General features: G+C 43.6%; 1 protein-coding gene across 2 annotated transcripts in view; it reads right to left on the reverse strand.

The window, feature by feature from the left end:
- ZBTB38 (zinc finger and BTB domain containing 38) overlaps positions 1-16,796 on the reverse strand; it is a 47,451-nt gene that overhangs the window by 7,665 nt on the left and 22,990 nt on the right. The window contains exon 1 of one of the 2 annotated variants that reach the window (XM_052639145.1): positions 8,028-8,155. The exons of the other annotated variant lie outside the window; for it this stretch is intronic. The gene's annotated coding sequence lies outside the window, so the exon portion shown is untranslated. Of the gene's footprint in view, positions 1-8,027; positions 8,156-16,796 lie in introns of those variants that run through there. 2 annotated transcript variants of the gene reach the window in all.

Genomic DNA, 16,796 nt, shown 5'->3' on the forward strand with positions numbered 1-16,796 from the left:
TCAGTTGTGTCTGACTCTTTGTGACCCCAAGGACTGCAGCCCGCCATGTTCCTCTGTCCATGGGATTTCCCACGCAAGAATACTGGAGTGGGTTGCCCTTTTCTGCTCCAGAGGATCTTCCCCACCCAGGGTCTCCTGCATTGCAGGTGGAGGCTTTACTGCTGAGCTACTGGGGAAGCTGAAGCAACCAGTATCTGTAACTAAAGGTATTGGCTGCTCAGGGAAGAAGCAAGAACTGGAGGAATCATTCCTCATTTGTGGCTCTGAAGGGTCTCTTAGTGGAAAGTCTTGGTCTGTGTGACTGAGTCTGACCACCAGGGGCCCCCTGCCCTCTGCACTACTGGCCCGTATGGGGACCCATCTCATCCCTCTGATTTCCCTTTTATCATAGCCATAGTAGACTAGGGTGTTCAAAAATAACTCTGCGAGGTACTAAAGGCAACCAAAATGGAAACATAACACAAAACCAGAGAAGTATGTTTCTGAGTTTATAATACTGTTTAGTCACAGGTTCTTAAATTAGCACAATTTAAAGGCACGGTGGCTCTTGCTCTGGTCTGAGGATCCCCCTCCTGTTGTACTCAGGTCTTATTATTCTCTATGTTCTATAATGAGCCTGGGTTGGCCGGAGTCTACCCACTACTGTTCTAGTGAGAGACAGTCCAAAGCACCAGCTTTCATGGTTACCTACAGTAAGAAATACACGGTGCGTAGAGAAAAGTGAAACTAAAACTTACCCTTAAGAGGTGTGATGCTGTCTGTCCTGTTCTATTATCTTTCACTTAAAAAAATGTCAACAGCAACTCACCAAACTAATTTCACTATGTTCTAAGAGATCACGCCTGCACTTAAACTGTAGTGCCCTGGCCAAAATACCTGCTCTGGTCTAAAAGACATACTACCCAGCTGCTGTTCATCAAGCCTCTCTCTCTGATCAAGCGAAGTCCAGAAAGCCCATACAGCTTGCCGCTCTTTAACTCCCAGTGGCCGTGTCTTCCTCGCACTGGAGTAAAACGTTTAGCTCATGGCATTCATTCAGTTGGAAAGACCAGATGGCCACATTAAAGCCTCTCTTTTTACCTTTCTGTAAAGCAATTATGAGCTGTGCCCATTATGTTATTTAGTGTCCTTTATATAAGAATCCATTTGATACCTTCTTTTATCTCATTCAACCACTGGAAAAAGTGCGTTTCTACTAACAAATTCTTCATTAACCAGATAATGAGAACAATGCACTCACCGTGTTTCTTTTTTTAATTCTTGAAATGAGGAAGCTTAGAACTAACGTTTACCGTCGACTGTTGTAGCCACCGTGAGCCTGGCTTTCTGGTGTGACCACTGTCTCACTTTATTTAGTGATAGCTCTTCTACTCTCGTTTTACCTGCCCTTACCTGTAACCTTCCATGAATCCTTTCCAGGGATGTGGGGGACTATATATTTAAATAAAATTAAATAAAAAGGAATCTTTATGGCCCCCTCTGTACCCCTGAAGAGAGAAAGGGTCACCCTGAACGGATTGCCAGAGTCTGTCCTTCACTGGCTTACACAGATCGCTGACCTCCCTACTTGGCAGGTGCCTCTTTGGTCTTCCGTGAGGTCTCTGCTTTGGGCCCCTGGGGGATCTACTTTCTCTCCCTTCTCATATCTTCTTCTCCTGTTTGGAAGGGTCGTGTGTGCTCAGCCGCTCGGTCATGTCTGACTCTTTTCAGCCCTATGGATTGTGGACCGCCAGCCTCCTCTGTCCATTGGATTTTTCAGGCAAGAATACTGGAGTGGGTTGCCATTTCCTCCCTCCAGGGGATCTTCCCAACCCAGGACTCGGACCCCGTGTCTCCTGCCTTGGCAGGTGGATTCTTTACCACTAGCACCACCTGGGAAGCTTGAAACGGTCAGACCAGATCATAACAGCCTCTAGTGGACTCCCCACAGCAAGTTTTATATTGCAAGTACTAGTTATCATTAAAAGTTATCATTAGATTTGAGTTAAATCACTCAGGATCACTGAGGCTTCAGCACATGGAGAAGATTAGAGGGAGGCCAGCTGGTTGCAAACCAGCTAGTCAGGCCATCCTCTAGCCCAGGTAAGAATTAATCCATCCACCCCAGACAGTGTGAGAGCCTGGGAAGGAGTAGATGGCCTCAGCCCCACCTAAAAAGGTGAGATGGGGAAGTTAGTATGTGAATTCAGAATTTAATTCTCTTGACCATTATTTCTTGAATATTGGCTGAGTGTTATAGGAAGACAAGAGTTCATTTCTCCCTGGAACAGAGATTTACTGAATACTTACTTTATGCTGTGGGACAGAAATTCTTGAACCTGGCTATGCATCTGAATCACCTGGGAAGCTATAATATGGTCAGTATTTACAGAGTCCCCCTGCCGAGACTCTTGTTTGGAACAGCTGAGGTGAGACCCTGGAACCTATATATATATTTTGTACCTTTTTTAGCGAATAAGGAACATTCTATTTGTCCCCATGATAACAAATTTGAAAGGGACATGAGTAAACACTGAAAAATCTTGTCTCAGAGGATATTCATGTGGTTTTTATTCACCAGCCAGAACCAGGTCTGTGGACTGACACTAAAATCCAGCACCGTTACAGAAACAAAAATTCTGCCCCCAAAGGTCTGCAGTATAGCAGGGAAGGTAAGACGGGTTCACATGATGCTGTAAAGCCAAGATTCCCAGTGAAGGTGCAGGATCAGGAGTGCTGGGACAAAGAGTAGGGGGCAGTGGCCCCGGGATGGGGGTGAGGGAAGGCAAGAGAGCCTCGCCAAACCCCCTTTCGGGGAGAGGTGACACTGACTTCAGCTCTGCCTGCTGAAGTGGACAAAGCTGAGGAACATGAAGTTCAGTCAGAACGAGGCACAGTTGAGTTTCATGCCCTCAAGAAGCTTGTAATCAAGGAGCTCATGTCACAGTTTGGAACAAAGCATCCAAATCCATAAATGCAAGGTGAAAAGGCAGTGACAGTTGTCGAAGATGCAATTTCAAGTCATATTCTACATGTCTGATGTGCAACTGAGTTTGAAGTCTGAAGACCAGAGGGGACCCACTGTGGTGTTTGATACAGGTAGCATTTGGACCATGTTTTTGAAAAAAACAGAAAAGTTGATGTCAAAGAACAGTAAGATTTAACGTAAAAATCAATGTGTCGTTTCTTGAGAAACAGGAAGACTGGACAACAACGGGGCTGCTGCCTGGCTGGCAACTGAGCAGCTGCGTCCCTGCGTCACTGCCACCTGCAGGCATGCGCTGCCTTTCCCAGCGCTCACTGCCCGACGGCTTCTCTCAGCACCAAGCCCAGCCTGGCCCCGTTAGCCAGTTTGATTTGTGCAACTGACGAGAACATGAAGTAAAATCACATTGGACCCAGAGTTTTGAACAGTCATCCTTACTTTAAGGATATCCCTAAAGTTAGAATTCAGACTTAAGTGAGTTTAGGGGGGAGGCAGTCATTCCCACCAAAAATAGTACTCTTTGACTTAAAAAAAAAAAAAAAGTGATCTCCTCTGCTATATTTCTTCATTGAGAGTAAGTGAAAACAGAAGTCTTAGGAGTTCTTGCCAATGGAAAGCCCACAACAGACTTCAGAAAAAGAAATAGAAGCTGGAAAGCAGATGAGATTAAGTTTATATGTAATATTCTGAAACATGTACTAAAAAGTAAGTTTCGTATAATATATCTATTATTTTCAGTAGTATCACTGAGATGGAATAAATAAGCATGAAAAATGTTATTGTTACAAAATTTTTGCTGAGCCAATATTTTAAAACAATAAATCAATCTGTAATTAGATAACTGTGATCATCTGATTTATGTTACTATTTTCCTGAGTTTGTTTTTTAGCTGTAAAGCTTTTAACATACACCTTCTAAACACACAAATACATGTACGTATATATCCACATGCAGATACCAATAGATCTATGATTATATAAATATATGAACATGTCCTGGTAGAAACAGATTTTATAAGCACAATAAATATCATGAGCGTATAATTCAACATCTAAAACAACAAGACACATGAGAGAGAAAAGGGGATACAACTAATAACTGTGCCAGATAAACAGGTATACATTGGGACTATATCCTGGGAAATGAGGCTGAAGGGTCATCCTGTATTTATATATATATAAAAATATACATATCTATATAAACTAAATATAAAATACTACATTATATTATAATTACATGTGTATATTGAGATAAAGTATACTTTATATGTATTTAAAATGTTTTTAAGAATTTTATAAATATATAATGAACATACTTTATAATTATACTTCATACCAGGGCCATTAGGAAATTCTACTTAATCAGCATATGTAGACTCTGCTGCTGCCTTTGTCTCCTGCATTATTCCAACCTTATATAATACATTCATATTATGTAAGGATGGGCACTTAAGATGCTTTTGATGATTAAAATGACTTTTCTTTTTTCAAATTAATTTTTATTGGAGTGTAGTTGCTTTACAATGTTGTGTTAGTTTCTGCTACTCAGCAAAGTGAATCAGCTGTATGTTTACATTTATCCCCTCTCTTTTGGATTTCCTTCGTCTTTAGGTCACCACAGAGCACCGAATTGAGTTCTCTGGGCTGTACAGTAGGTTCTTATCAGTTATCTATATGTTATATACACAATATCAATAGTGTAAATATATTAATTCTAATCTCCTAATTCATCCCACCCCCACCTAAAATGACTGCTTCACTTACTTATAGAGTTAACTAGTATTAAAAAAGTTAAAAAAAAAAATCTATGCTGATGGTAAAATATGCAAACAGTACAGAAGCGGATAAAGGGACAAAGCAGAAGGCCCCTCCCCCGCCACTAGGCTCCTCAACTCCACTCCAGTATACGCACAGCACACACAACTCACGCACTCCCTACATGAGTCCTCTTCTCATAACTCAGAAAGATTTCTACATTCTGCCTGTATGAAGCTTTAGTAGAAAAACTGCATTTCCTCTGAGGCTCTTCCGTCCTCACCCCTAGCTCCTCTGCCTGGCAATTCCTGTAATTTACTCATCTCAGGTGACATCTCCTTTGGTCAGCCTCCCTCCTCATGAATTTCCAGTCTGGGGTTCCAACCTTTATTGTCGCATGCAATATTGTGCATTTGTACACATTTCTATCCTTCCTATTTGCTCCTTGAGTTTAGGGACAGTCTTGGTACCAATACATTGTTGATTCTGACAACAAATGAGCAGGGAGACATTGGCTCCTCAGGCCCCGAGCAGCAAATGGCTTAAATAACATACTGTACTTAGAAAGCTACTTGATTTAAAGCTTTAAAAATCAGACCTGGGTGAACCCAAATTCTACTCGAGAGAAAGCAAAATTACTAGGAAAATAAAAATAAATTCCTGTTCCTTTTTTTCTTTCCTAGTTTCATTGTAACCTGGAGGGTTCTCAAAGTATGTTTCATGGATCTCTGGGTCTCCCAAGACCCTTTCAGCAAGTTCTTGAGGTCAAAACTATTTTCATAACCACACTAAGATGTCATGTGTCTTTTTTACTGTGTGAACATGTGCACTAATGGTACAAAACCAAAGATGGGGAAAACTTCTACAACCTTAGCAGATATCAAGCCAGTGACACTTGGATTAAGGAGTAATTATCATTTTATTAAATCTGGACGCTTGAATATACATCTATTATTGTGTGTAAAATCGGAAGGACACATAAAACACTTCTGCCGCATAATGAAAAACGATGACTGCCTTGACAAAAAGCATTTGGTGTTTCCTAGAGCTCTGAGTCAAACTTACCAATTTTTTTTTCATGGAACATCATTTTTACTTGAAAAAAATTACTGATAAGATAAACCATGGCTATTCAGATACGGGTACTTGGGCAAACATTTTCTTGAAAATGAAATAATTGAGTCTGTCATTTCAAGGAAGCAGCCATTTTGTTGCCAGTAATAAAATCAGACTGGAGCAAAAAAACAGAATTTTGGAAAACCTGTATCTACCACAATGAGCTCAACACCCCTCAATACATAATGACTTTTCTGATGATGTTGGTGGTGATGTTAATGGAAGTGATTTTTGGATACTGAATAATGAATTTGGAAGATATACATGGCTCAGTGAACCAGTATTTTCCAAATGACCAATGCATATTACCAAAAAAAATCATGCATGAGCTAAAAGGTGTAACAGAGAGCCATATATTTATACGTAACAAACTGTAGAAAGTTCACTGATACGGATTCCATGTTGCAATTAACCTTTAAGAAAGTCCTACTGGTAGATACTGGTGTAGCATCAAAGAATATCCACAACTAACTAAAAAGGTTATTTAAAAAAAAAAGAAAAAAAAAAACGTCCCTTTTCCAACTACCTAGCTGTGTGAGGCTGGATTTTTTTCATATAGTTCAAATAAAACAACACATTGCAGCTGAATCCAGAAGCAGATTTGAAAATCCAGCTATCTTTCTATTAAGTCAGATAGTAAAGATATAGTATACCTTTGAACAGTACAGGTTTGAACTGCTTAGATCCACTTGTACACAGATTTTTTTCACTAAATATGTACTACAGTGCTACATGATCCACGGATGGCTGAACCCACAGATGCAGAACTGGAGGAAGGGATACGGAGGAGGGGAGGTTTTGTGGATTTTTGACCCAGTGGAGAGTCTGTGCTGTATCTAACACCTGTGTTGTTCAAGGGTCAACCATATTTGCAAAAAATAACACCACTCTTCTCACTAATTTTTGCTTTAGAAAGTAGTTATTTTAAAAATAAAACTATCATTTTACCATGTAATTGGGTTTATTGTAGTCAATTTTTGCAAGTTAACAAATAGTTTTTAAATTCTCCTTTAAAATTTTGAATGTAACTCAGATAAACAAAAGCTCTTTGGGTCCTTAAAAATTTATAAGAATGTAAGGGGGTCCTGGGAATAAAAAGTTTGAGAACCACTGCTTTAAACAGTAAGAAAATATTCAAAATCATATTTAAATAAACGACTCAGAAATTATTTTAGTCAATAAAATGAATCACATGTAAAACAAAATGAATGAGAAAGTGTGTTAAAATACAAAGCAGAAATGCCCAGGCGTCAGGAGAAACCAAGGCACAGAGAAACACAGATAGACACGCCACGGCCACACAGATGCATACACACACTCTACAGCTGCCTTTAATTTTCCAGGCTGGAAGTGACTGCTACCTATCACTTGAGTGTGAGCATGGCTGTAAAACCAGGTGGACCAATAGTCCCTTCACACTACACTCAGGTAAAAACCGCTCCTCGATTTGCTGCCTGTATTATTCGTTCAGCCTCTCATTGCTTGAATCTTTGCCTTCAAGTCTCAAAGGCTGGCTTGGTCGCAGCATTCTGTTTGCCTTTAGAGTTTATCCATTCATCTACTAGATTAGCACCCCCTCCCCAATATATCCTGGATACCTATTCTGGGTTTGAACTTGAAAACAATTCTTGGCAATGATCTGAGCAACTAATTCCTAGTATTTCCAGCCTAATTAAATCTTCCCTTCCCCAAGTAGACAAGGCAATTTTACTAAAGCACAGAGAAGTCAAAAACTTAAAATGATAGTTACCATAAAATTTTTAACTCTCCCAATGTAAACCCCCCCAAATTTTGAAAAACCTCTTAAAATTGTTTAACCAGTGTAACTATTCTGTAACTTTATAGAGCTTGTTAATAAAATCTGGTGTACTTTTATTAGCAAGTCTTTAAGACATCACAGATGGAGAGTGAAATAATCCTGTCCAGTCTGCATTCTTACTGAGAACTTGACGTCACTTACTCAAGACCACCCTCCAGGGCCAGACTGAATCCCATTTTTCTGTATCTTCTGATCAGAGGAAAATGCCAGGCGCCCTCTCGCCAGCACCTTGGCCATTCAATTCCCAACATACATGGTAATGAAACTGAATCAACGGAGCCACTTTCCCCTCTTTCTACTGCCATGCTTCTATAAAAAGACACTTGGAAATAAAACCCAACTAAAAAAAGAACACACTGCATTAGATACTGACCTGGAATCACGCACAAGTCAAATTCACAATCTATTTGGGGCCAGTGCGAGACCCATATTGAAGCAGAATCTACTGCGTGGACCTGCTATTCTCTGTGGAAAGTGTTCTGACAAAGGACACCACTTCGGTGATCCAGGTCCACATCCCACACACATCTTTGCAGTGCCTTTTCTCATAGTCACGTTGGGTGACTACGTCAGACCTCCTCACGTGACGGGGTCTTAGAAACACATGCATCAGATCTCGGAAACAGATTACAAAACAGAAGCCCTTTATGGAGTTCAGCTACGTCTAAGAAAAGGAAAATCCTCTCACGTTGCCTTCTAAATGCAGCCCAAAAGGAGCAGAGAAGAGCTGCATTTATCAGATTTTCATGCATTTAAGCTATCAGATTCAAGAAGGTGTAGCATGACAAGGGAGGTCTGTTTTTCATCTGAAATTCAGGTGGCTGGAAAAGGTAACATCAAGAAACTGCTGGAGTCCACTCAACAGGGAGGCAGCTTGGCTTGAGCCACCTTTCTTGAATATATTGTTCTGAAAAGGTAAACATCTGGTCTCCAGACTTGTAGTTGCGTGCATATAGATTGTAAGAACGAGTATTATCAGATTCACAAGTGACGCAACGTGCCCGGTTAAATATTTCAGGTTGCTTGTTTGGAAAGATGAAAGGGGGAAAAGGTCCTTTGTTTCTTTCTCTCTCTCTTTTTTTTTTATCCTTTTTGAAACACAGCAGTGTTTAGAAGAGGTAGCCCTTGGGTTCATCTCACGATTGAGCTTGCCTGGACACCTGCTTGCTTAAGAAAGCTGGCAAATGTCCTTGGAGACTCATATCTCTAAAGCCCTGAAGTGCTGCATCCGTTTCTTGTCCTACCAAATTCCACTGACATTTAGAGGTGCTAATGTGAAAAGGGATTTTAAAAGTCTGAATGCTGTGGGAACTGAGTTACCAGAATGACCAGGACAGGGGTCCCATCCCCTGGAACTTCTCATTTTACGGGTGAGCGTATGATCTAGAGTTGGTTTCAAAAGCCAAATACCTTTTTCTTAAAGGCCTACCTGATTGATTAGCCCCGTTCCTCTCAGTTGACTGTGACCTGTCAGGGAGGATGGAGGGAAGAACTATTATACATTCTAGCTTCTGAGCAAAAATGAACTTTCCTGCTCACTGCAAGATGGATTATCCTAAAAAAAGGACAGAGACCAACTGCTGCGTGGTGTTAAAACTATCTAAATCCACCTGCCATTGCACCCTTGTTCTCCACCCCTAGCTCCCTGCACCCCAGCTTTCTAGGGACTCCTGCAAGACAATGAATCACAGTGTGCACGGACTCTTTCTGGATGAACCAGGTAATGCACGTGAAAAGCAGCAAGCACAGTGCTCAGCACACAGTAGAGGTTCAAAGAATACAGGTGAGAATCAGCTTGAGAACTGACTCCCAGTTCTGTGTCCTGCTTGCCGGTGACTGAACAGAACCACTCAGGCATGCAATGCAAAGGGTTGTCTTTTAACTGCACGAAGGAGATCAAGTCAGGCCCTGCCTAGAGCCCTTCAGTGGCTATCCCCAGATGTTAGGGTGGAATGAAGGCCCCTCGCTGTGGCCTGTGAGGCCCTGCACTGTCCATGGGTCCCAGCCACTATTCCCAGACTCCCACCCCCTCTGCCCCACACTCTGTGCTCACACTCAGTCCTCCCTTTGCTGCCAGTCTCTCCCGGCCCAATTCCAGTCCTGCTCAGGGGGCTGGCTCACCCCTGCTAAGGCCCAGCTCAAATGTCCACTCCAAGGGCCCACCCCATCTCTCTATTTGCTCCCGCCTCTACTTGCCCTCACATTACCTGCATGCTACATACGTCAATCTGCAATTATGAGAAGTATTTGCCTGCTTGTTCACTGTCCACTGTGTCTGCCAGAAAGTCAACTCCAGGAGGGAAAGGACCTTATCCGTCCGTTCACGGCTGTGTCTCCAGGCCACAGGGCACAACAGGCACTTGGGAACTGTTTGAAAGCAGAGACTCACCCTGATGAAAAGAGCCACCCACACTCCTGGCCCCACTTATCTGGTCTGCTTTTTCTTTTCCACAGCACTCACAGCATCCCCATACACTGCAGAATTTACTCATTATTGACTGTCCATCTGCCTGCTAGAAATTTAAGCATCACGAGGACAGAAATCTCTGATTTGCTGCACTGATGTAGCTTAGGCACCTAGAACAGTGCCTGATACATCGCAGACCCTCAAAATATTCATGTACTACATGAACGATCTGTACTATAAACAGATACACGGTCCTAAATCAGCATTATGTATGGATAGGCACTGTATATACTTCGAATTACAAGGTTCATCTATGTGAATTTCCCCAACCAATTTTGAATAAAACTGCTTTCATCTGATACATTTCAGGTTGTAAAGCACTTACATATTAATCTATCTAATCCCCTTCATAATCCCGTGAGGCAGACACATAAAATGGAGACACTACTACCAACTCGGGGTTAAATGCATTAACAGAGTCAGTGCTCACCACACGGAAGCTGCTAATCTCAGGCCCACGGTACAGAGGTGGAAATGGAACCCAGGGCACTGCCTCGCTCACAGCAGAGTGGTAACTGCTGATGCGCGCAGCACCCAGCCCCCTGCAGGCTACCGCATCACGCATGGGCACAGAGCAGGAGGGAAGTCGGAGCAGCTGACTCGCCATCTCCGAGCACAAGATGGCTCTGCACCAAGCTCAAGCTGCAGGCGGGTGGTGCAGGCTCACCCCTGAGAAGCCCGAGGCAGGGAACAGACCCGGGTGGACTCCAAGAGATAGGGCTGGTGGTGGGGGTAGCCTGCCTGGGCCCCACACCCAGAAGTCACTGAAAAATGCTGCCTGACATGAAGCAGAGTGTGCCAGAGGGGTCCCCTGAAAAACCACCTGGGGATTGGAGCTCAGGCAAGCCGACCCGTGACCATGGGTGGTAGTTACCAGGGCAACCTGTGCCTTGCCAGAGGATGAGCCTCAGGCCTGGGACCTATCACGGCTTCCCCGGGTGTACCGTAATGGGACATGAGGCAATTTCAAGGTGCCAGCTGAACACACAGTCAGTCAGTGTCTGCCCCACAGCCCAGAATTTACTAAACAGCAGAGGCTTTTACACTACACTCACATGTAGCTGACTTAAGATGTTTAATATTAAAAAAAAAAAGTTGATTTTTAAAAGTTTGTTGCCAACTCAGTCCAAGGATGTGGACTGAATGTGCCTCCCCCCATCCCCCACTTGAGTATTTAGACTTGTCCTTTCATTACAGGCCTGTGGATGATACAATCTCAGAGATCATGAGACTCTGACTGGGGACCTGTCAGTCGGGATAAAGCATGAGACGAGTGGCGATGAAGCATCAGGGGAGGGTTAGGGGAAGAGAAGCTGTGGGGTGGGGCCGCCTTTGGGAGGGAGCCTTTCCATGACAGTGAAAAGAATCTCCTGGCCAACATGGATCTGAGACACGGTTAGTGAGGCTCCTTAGAACCCTGAACCCAAATTCCAGTATCTTTACCAAGGCTTAGAAGGTCTCTGTGATTTGACCTCATTTCCTGCCACTCTAATCCACAGCAGCCCTCCTTCTGTTCCTTGAATATGCCGAGGATCTTCCCACCTCAGGGCCTCTGCACATGCAGCTTCTGAAACCACCCCAGGCAGCAGCCTATCCTGGTCTCTATCCAACAATCCGTTACCCCTCAATCAGGTTTACCTGTCCTATGCCCCTCAGCAGACTCTTCTTTCATAGTATATACTATGGTTATAGGCTTCCCAGGTGCAGCTAGTGGTAAAGAACTCGCCTGCAATGCAGGAGACACGTTCTTGATCCCTCGGTAGGGAAGATCCCCTGGAGGAGGGCATGACAACCCACTCCCGTACTCTTGCCTGGAGAATCCCATGGACAGAGGAGCCTGGAGGGCTACAGTCCATAGGCTCACCAAGAGTCAGACATGACTGAAGCGACTTAGCATGCACACACGCACTGTGGTTGTAGTTAAGTATTATTTGATAAATGTGTGCTTTACCACAAGCGTATGAATTCTGTGAAGGCTGAAACTATTTACCACAGTTTCCCCTAGCTCTCAGCACCACTCTTGGCATATAACACGCTGATACACTTTCATGAAGTAAATGCAAAAACAAAAAACACCCAGACAATAAGCTCTCCAGAGCCCACCATACCTGGCACTGTTAACCAGGCTTTCTGGATCCAGAGTTAGGTCAACACGAACTGCCCTACTACTTGTCACTGATGCTAAAAGGTTGAACATTAAAAAATCAAAAAGTCTGACACTATAAAAGGAAAAACAAAACACACACACACACACACACACACACACACACACACACACACACACTCAACTCTGCTGGCCTAAAACTGGAGCTGGATAAGACAAGCGAGGGCTGCCCACTGCCACAAAGTTATTACTGCTCACAGAAGTTAAAACAATGAAACACAGCTCTGAAGCACCAAAAAACTGCTTACTGTTATTGCTTTGGCTCAAAGAAAGGAAAAGAGTATTTCTTCAAGCTCTAATGACGTGCTTTGTTCTGTTGAAGACAAAACCACAGGCCCAAAATGGAGCTGCTTATGCTCTGCCTCATGTCATCAAACTAGAACTTACTTAAGAGTTTTGGCTCTCTCTGCAATGCAATCCTAGATATCAGCTTAAATCAGGAATAGACTGATAAGCATTAGTTAGGTAGTCTGCCTGACAATCCCTGTCACCCCCCTATAAGGAAAAGAACCTTGCAATAACCAACCCACCTTTCTGCCTAGTATAATTTCCTTGTTCTGTTCCCTTCTGCCAATAAAACCTTTCACCTTGTGTAGCTCTTTGGAGCTCCATTCTGTCTGCTAGTTTGGATGTTGCCTGACTCAGGAATCACTAAATAAAACCAGTAAGCTCTTTAAAGTGTACTCAGTTGAATTTTGTCCTTTTGTCTTTAGCTCAACATTCAGAAAACGAAGATCATGGCATCTGGTCCCATCACTTCATGGGAAATAGATGGGGAAACAGGGGAAACAGTGTCAGACTTTATATTTTGGGGATCCAAAATCACTGCAGATGGTGATTGCAGCCATGAGATTAAAAGATGCTTACTCCTTGGAAGAAAAGTTATGACCAACCTAGATAGCATATTCAAAAGCAGAGACATTACTTTGCCAACAAAGGTCCGTCTAGTCAAGGCTGTGGTTTTTCCAGTGGTCATGTATGGATGTGAGAGTTGGACTGTGAAGAAAGCTGAGCACCGAAGAATTGATGGTTTTGAACTGTGGTGTTGGAGAAGACTCCTGAGAGTCCCTTGGACTGCAAGGAGATCCAACCAGTCCATTGTGAAGGAGATCAGCCCTGGAATTTCTTTGGAAGGAATGATGCTAAAGCTGAAACTCCAGTACTTTGGTCACCTCATGCGAAGAGTTGACTCATTGGAAAAGACTCTGATGCTGGGAGGGATTGGGGGCAGGAGGAGAAGGGGATGACAGAGGATGAGATGGCTGGATGGCATCACTGACTCTCGATGGACGTGAGTCTGAGTGAACTCCGGGAGATGGTGATGGACAGGGAGGCCTGGTGTGCTGCGATTCACGGGGTCGCAAAGAGTCGGACACATCTGAGCGACTGACCTGAACTGAAGATCTTTAAAATGTACTCAGTTGAATTTTGTCCTTTTGTCTTTAAGCCCTAAGCATTTGACCTTTGTCTCCTGAGTGCTTGGACTGAACTAGCAACAAACTTTTAAAAGTTAACTTAAAAAAAATGCTAAAAATTTAAAGTTATCAACACGGGGGTGCAGCAAAAGGTCCTAGTGTTGGGTGTTTAACAAGGCTCCATTTCCGTACCTGTGCTCCCTGCAAGCACCCCCAGGGACGTCCGCTTTCTATAACCACTTTCAGTTCCTTCCAAGGTCGTTTCCCTCGCTCAGCCCCCTCTCATGAAATGCTGTTCAGCAGAAGGGTCTGGGATAAGTGAAGCACAGCTGGGTCTGTGGCCTGATTCCAGGTCCTATACTCTGGATGCTTGCGTTTCCTGGTACACTGATTGGTGACCCACCCCCAAAGGCATACACAAGCCCTCTCTGCCCATCAGGCAACTAGCAGCAAGATGGAAGAGGCATCATAATGTGAGCTTACAATGGTGGTTCTCTGCAGAACTGTACATCGAACTCACCTGTTGAATCTCAAAAAGAACAGAAGCCAGGTGACACTGCTGATACTGACTCTGTTTTGGGAACAGGATCTGGGTAGATGGCTGTGTTGCATCCTGCTGAAAGTAACCCAGGTCTGCTGTGCACACAAGCTGGCCCACGACTTCTAACTACCCTTTGAAGAATCAGGTCACTGTGTCTCCTGTGGGTGTTGGAGCCCCTCTGGGCAGCCTCCCTGAGAGCTGCTTTAAAGTGACATTGACATTCCACAACACATGTGTCAGTGTCCCCCACTCATTCATGGGACAGAAGGAAGCTCACCTAAAGCCAACCGTGCTCTATGCCCCCAACACCATACAAGCACATCCCTGTGCCCAGCAGTGCTCCGCACACTCCGTATACACCGTCCTGATGAAGCCTCACAGCAACCTTATTTTGAAAATGAGAAAACTGAGACTTGGAGAGGCTGTGTAATTTGACCAAGGTCATTTAGTCAGTGAGCAGCAAAGCTGGGACTAAAACCTGAGCAAGATGACTCAAAAACTATACTCTCCATTATACGTTTGGAGCACCAAAAAACAAACCACTTAGCTTTTCCTGGTATCAAAAGTTCTTTACTGGTATCAAAAGCTCCTATGCTTATGACCCCAGCCTACCAATCAGTGTGTGGGCGTTTAGCAATTGGTAGCCTGGATTTGAGCAGGGCACCACCTACAAGGGGACAGGTTATGCCCTATGGTATGCTGTGGGGTGGGGGTCTTGGGGGGCTCATAGCCCGCCCACAGTTTGCTTGGCCCCAGGCAGGTACCCTGCTGAGGGCTGCATCCCCCTGCCAGAAGGGGCTGTATCCCCCATATGCACAACGATTCTATACGGATCATCAGATGGTTCTGGAGTAAACACTTCACGTAATTCAGAATTTTCCAAAAGATGGTAACGATAACCCTATATGCGAGACAGCAAAAGAGACACAGATGTATAGAGCAGTCTTTTGGACTCTGCTGGAGAGGGAGAGGGTGGGATGATTTGGGAGAATGACATTGAAACATGTATAATATCATATATGAAACAAATCGCTAGTCCAGGTTCGATGCATGATACTGGATGCTTGGGGCTGGTGCACTGGGACGACCCAGAGGGATGGTACAGGGAGGGAGGTGGGAGGGGGGTTCAGGATGGGGAACACATGTATACCTGTGGTGGATTCATGTTGATGTATGGCAAAACCAATACAATATTGTAAAGTAATTAACCTCCAGTTAAAATAAATAAATTTATACTAAAAAAATTTCTACTTTTATTTTCTTTAAAAAATGTAAACTTCAGGGGCTTCCCTGGTGATCCAGAGGCTCAGACCTCGTGCTCCCAATGCAGGGGGCCCAGGCTTGATCCCTGTTTGGGGAACTAGATCCCACATGCTGCAACTAAGAGTTCAAATGCTGCCACGAAGATGGAAGACCCTGCATGTCACAACTGAGACCTGGGGCATCTAAATAAATAATTTTTTTTAAAAAATGTCATTTAAAAAAAGTCATCAAAGTAATAGATGACACTATTAAATAAACATTATCATTTTGGTCCACTTTCATCTCAAGGTAGTATCTATCAAATGTCTACCACCCTCCAGTTACTGAGTATAACACAAGGGGGTACCACAAGAAGTGGGCACAGAAGGGGCATACTGCTGCTGCTGCTGCTAAGTCGCTTCAGTTGTGTCTAACTCTGTGTGACCCCAGAGACGGCAGCCCACCAGGCTCCGCCGTCCCTGGGATTCTCCAGGCGAGAACACTGGAGTGGGCTGCATAGGGGGGTGACTAAAGCTACTGAACTAAGAGAGCTGAGGGACCCCAGAACATGGCATTAGTCCACTCATGAAGCAGGGTCCTCCTGAAGGATAATGCGGGATACAGCAGACCATGTCCAGTCTGGCACCGTGGCTAAGAGCCTGAACTCTGGTGTCAAGTCTGGCTCTCATCACGTTCTGGCTATGACCTTGGGCAAGCTTCTTACTCTGTATCTCAGCTTCTTCATGTGCAAAATGGAGCTAATAATAGCATCTTATCAGGTTAAAATGAAGATTAAATGACAGTAACCATGAAGTGGTTGGCTTAATATCGGGCACAAAGTCAAGCTTAATAAACATTAGCTATTATTATATAACTATTACCAACTAATTATTATTAGTGGTAAATGTCAGTAGGAACAAATATTACCAAGTCTTGACCACAGGCCCCAAATACAGGGAATGTGAAATTCCTCAATGGTAGGGACAAATACTCCGTTTCACTGTGTGCCGGGAGTTCCTCAGTCCCCCTCACAGTGTTCACCACCCTAGAGGGGCTCATCGACAAATCATCTTCCTAATGCCAAGAGCAGTTATTACATCTGAGCCTTAGCCCATATGTGGGCATTGAGTTGCAAGTATCATCAAAATGATTTTCTTTACCTGCATCATATGTTAGCACTTCTTCTAAGCCTATGGAAGAAAGCATTAAGATCTTAAATAAAAATTATCCAAATTGGCTATTAGCAATTTTTTAGCAATTAGTAAAAGCTCGACAGGAAGGAAACTAAAATAATGTGTTTAAGACAAATAATC

The sequence above is a fragment of the Budorcas taxicolor genome, chromosome 1 (assembly GCF_023091745.1).
Source record: "Budorcas taxicolor isolate Tak-1 chromosome 1, Takin1.1, whole genome shotgun sequence".
NCBI classification, from domain to species: Eukaryota; Metazoa; Chordata; class Mammalia; order Artiodactyla; family Bovidae; genus Budorcas; species Budorcas taxicolor.